The sequence below is a fragment of the Aegilops tauschii genome, chromosome 1 (genome assembly GCF_002575655.3).
Source record: "Aegilops tauschii subsp. strangulata cultivar AL8/78 chromosome 1, Aet v6.0, whole genome shotgun sequence".
Lineage (NCBI taxonomy): Eukaryota > Viridiplantae > Streptophyta > Magnoliopsida > Poales > Poaceae > Aegilops > Aegilops tauschii.
Genome location: NC_053035.3, coordinates 363,924,509 through 363,929,372, shown reverse-complemented (window position 1 = coordinate 363,929,372; position 4,864 = coordinate 363,924,509).

The window sequence follows — 4,864 nt, the reverse complement described above, 5'->3', positions numbered from 1 at the left end:
CTCTCGTGAGCATAAGTATTATGGTGGGTGAACAAATTACTGTTGAGCAATTGACAGAATTGAGCATAGTTATGAGAATATCTTGGTATGATCATGTATATAGGCATCACGTCCGTGACAAGTAGACCGACTCCTGCCTGCATCCACTACTATTACTCCACACATCGACTGCTATCCAGCATGCATCTAGAGTATTAAGTTCAAAAGAACAGAGTAACGCTTTAAGTAAGATGACATGATGTAGAGGGATAAACTCATGCAATATGATATAAACCCCATCTTGTTATCCTCGATGGCAACAATACAATACGTGCCTTGCTTCCCCTGCTGCCACTGGGAAAGGACACCGCAAAATTGAACCCAAAGCTAAGCACTTCTCCCATTGCAAGAAAGATCAATCTAGTAGGCCAAACCAAACTGATAATTCGAAGAGACTTGCAAAGATAACCAATCATACATAAAAGAATTCAGAGAAGATTCAAATATTGTTCATAGATAAGCTTGATCATAAACCCACAATTCATCGGTCTCAACAAACACACCGCAAAAGAAGATTACATCGAATAGATCTCCACGAGAATCGTGGAGAACTTTGTATTCAGAACCAAAGTGAGAGAAGAAGCCATCTATTGATAACTATGTACCCGAAGGTCTGAGGTAAACTACTCACACATCATCGAAGAGGCTGTGGTGTTGATGTAGAAGCCCTCCGTGATCAATGCCCCCTCCGGTGGAGCTCCGGAAAAGGCCCCAAGATGGGATCTCACGAGTACAGAAGGTTGCGGCGGTGGAATTAGGTTTTTGGCTCCGTATCTGGTAGTTTGGGGGTACATAGGTATATATAGGAGGAAGAAGTACGTCGGTGGAGCAATGTGGGCCCCACGAGGTTGGAGGGCGCGCCCAGGGGGTAGGCGCGCCCCCTACCTCGTGCCCTCCTGATTGCTTTCTTAGTGTAGGGTCCAAGTCCTCTGGATCACGTTTGTTCCAAAAATCACGTTCCCGAAGGTTTCATTCCGTTTGGACTCCGTTTGATATTCTTTTTCTGCGAAACTCTAAAATAGGCAAAAAACAGCAATTCTAGGCTGGGCCTCCGGTTAATATGTTAGTCCCAAAATAATATAAAAGTGTATAATAAAGCCCATTAAACATCCAAAACAGAATATAATATAGCATGGAACAATCAAAAATTATAGATACGTTGGAGAGGTATCAAGCATCCCCAAGATTAATTCCTGCTCGTCCTCGAGTAGGTAAATGATAAAAACAAAATTTTTGATGTGGAATGCTACTTAGCATAATTTCAATGTAATTCTTCTTATTGTGGCACGAATGTTCAGATTTGATATGATTCAACATAAAAGTTTAATGTTGACATAAAAACAATAATACTTCAAGCAGGCTAACCAAGCAATTATGTCTTATCAAAATAACATAGCCAAAGCAAGTTATCCCTACAAAATCATATACTCTGGCTATGCTCCATCTTCCCCACACAAAATATTCATATCATGTACAACCCCGGTTTTAGCCAAGCAATTGGTTCATACTTTTTAGGGACAATTCCATTTATCCCCCTAACTTGAGCCACCACCTGGCATTTGCCCCTAATTTTCAGGTATGCTCAAAAATACCCCTCTTCTGTCAAGTCACCTTACGAAAATGCCCTTCTGTGTTGTTACCGTCCGGTCAAAGGGGTTTGACCGTTTGGTGAATAGTAAATGGTGAACAGTAAATTCAAAAAAATAGCAATAAAAATAAAAAAAATCTAAAATTTTGTGGGATCGAAGATACTCAAGGGAGCAAGGCGCGTGCAAATTTTGGCACAGTTTGGACATTCCAGCAGCTCGTGTCAAACGAAAAACTTTAAAATGTACGCTGTGAGCAGTAAATTCAAAAAAAATAGCAAGAAAATTAAAAAAAATATATAAATTTTGGCATCAAAGAGGCTGGGGTGCGCAAGGTGCGTGCAATTTTTTTTGCGTTTCGACACTGTAGGAGCTCGTGGAGAAAAAAACAAAATTTGGCGCAGAAAAAACTTTGAAAAAATGCACTATTTTGTTTTTTTTGCTAGAGCACCTCGCATGCCATTTGATCACAAAAATTTGCAAGCCCCTTGCGCACCCAAGCCTCTTTGATGCCAATAAAATTCATATTTTTTAAAAATTTCTTGCTATTATTTTAATTTACTGTTCACAGCGTATAGATTAAAAATTTTTCCTTTCCCACGAGTTCCTGGAATGTCCAAACAACGCAAAAACTTGCACACACCTTGCGCCCTTAAGTATCTTCGATCCCACAAATTTTTTGATTTTTTTATTTTTTTGCTATTTTTTCGAATTTACTGTTCCCCATGTTACTATTCACCAGACGGTCAAACCACTTTGACCGAACGGGATAAGGTATGGTGGAATAAGGTATAATGATAGGGGTTATGTGGGAAGACAAAAAAGAGGAGAAAGTATCACATCAATGAGGCTAATCAACGGGCTATGGAGATGCCCATCAATTGATGTCAATGCAAGGAGTAGGGATTGCCATGCAACGGATGCACTTAGAGCTATAAGTGTATGAAAGCTCAAACAAAAGAAACTAAGTGGGTGTGCATCCAACTTGCTTGCTCACGAAGACCTCGGGCATTTCAGGAAGCCCATCATTGGAATATACAAGCCAAGTTCTATAATGAAATTTCCCACTAGTATATGAAAGCGACAAAATGAGAGACTCTCTATCATGAAGATCACGGTGCTACTTTGAAGCACAAGTGTGGTAGAAGGATAGTAACATTGTCCCTTCTCTCTTTTTCTCTCATTTTTTTTATTTGGGCCATTTCTCTTCTTTTTTTATGGCCTCATTTTATTTATTTATTTAGTCCGGAGTCTCATCCCGACTTGTGGGGGAATCATAGTCTTCATCATCCTTTCCTCACTTGGGACAATGCTCTGATAATGATGATCATCACACTTTTATTTACTTACAACTCATGAATTACAACTCAATACTTAGAACAAAATATGACTCTATGTGGATGCCTCCGGCGGTGTACCGGGATATGCAATGAATCAAGAGCGACATGTATGAAAGAATTATGAATGGTGGCTTTGCCACAAATACAATGTCAACTACATGATCATGCAAAGCAATATGACAATGATGGAGCGTGTCATGATAAACGAAACGATGGAAAGTTGCATGGCAATATATCTAGGAATGGCTATGAAAATGCCATAATAGGTAGGTATGGTGGCTGTTTTCAGGAAGATATAAGGAGGTTTATGTGTGATAGAGCGTATCATATCACGGGGTTTCGATGCACCGGCGAAGTTTGCACCAACTCTCAAGGTGAGAAAGGGAATGCACGGTACCAAAGAGGCTAGAAAATTGTGTAAAGGTAAGTGTGCGTATAATCCATGGACTCACATTAGTCATAAAGAACTCATATACTTATTGCAAAAATTTATTAGCCCTCGAAGCAAAGTACTACTACGCATGCTCCTAGGGGAAGGGTTGGTAGGAGTTAACCATCGCGCGATCCCGACCGCCACACAAAGGATGACAATCAATAAACACCTCATGCTCCGACTTCGTTACATAACGGTTCACCATACGTGCATGCTACGGGAATCACAAACTCCAACACAAGAATTTTTCAATTCCACAATTACGCAACTAGCACAACTATGATATTACCACCTTTATATCTCAAAACAATTATCAAGCATCAAATTTCTCATGATATTATAATTAAAGCAAATTGCCATGCGTATTTTAAGACTCTCAAAATAATATAAGTGAAGCATGAGAGATCAATAGTTTCTATAAACAAATCCACCGCCGTGCTCTAAAAGATATAAGTGAAGCACTAGAGCAAAACTGTATAGCTCAAAAAATATAAGTGAAGCACATAGAGTATTCTAATAAGTTCCAATTTATGTGTGATTCTCTCAAAAGGTGTGTACAGCAAGGATGACTGTGGTAAACTAAAAAAACAAAGACTCAAATAATACAAGACGCTCCAAGCAAAACACATATCATGTGGTGAATAAAAATATAGCTCCAAGTAAAGTTACCGATGGTAGTAGACGAAAGAGGGGATGCCTTCCGGGGCATCCCCAAGCTTTGGCTTTTTGGTGTCCTTAGATTATATTGGGGTGCCATGGGCATCCGCAAGCTTAGGATCTTGCCACTCCTTGTTCCATAATCCATCAAATCTTTCACCCAAAACTTGAAAACTTCACAACACAAAACTCAGCAGAAAATCTCGTGAGCTCCGTTAACGAAAGAAAACAAAACACCACTTCAAAGTACTGTAATGAACTCATTATTTATTTATATTGGTGTTAAACCTACTGTATTCAAACTTCTCTATGGTTTATAAACTATTTTACTAGCCATAGATTCATCAAAATAAGCAAACAACACCCGAAAAAAAGAATCTGTCAAAAACAGAAAAGTCTGTAGTAATCTGTAACTAACTCAAACTTCTGGAACTCCAAAAAATCTACCAAAATTGGAAGACCTAGAAAATTTGTTTATTGATCTTCTGAAATTGGAATCAATATTTTATCACGTTCTGGTGATTTTTAACAATTGTTTTCGTGAACAGAAAGTTTCTGGAAATTTCAGCAAGATCAAATAACTATCATCCAAGAAGATGCTATAGGTTAAACTTGGCACAAACACTAATTAAAACATAAAAACAAATCTAACCGGAGGCTAGATCAAATATTTATTCCTAAACAGAATCAAAAAGCAAAAAAACTACAAAAAAATGTGGATTGCCTCCCAACAAGCGCTATCGTTTAACGCCCCTAGCTAGGCATAATAGCAAGGATAGATCTAGGTATTGCCATCTTTGGTAGGCAAT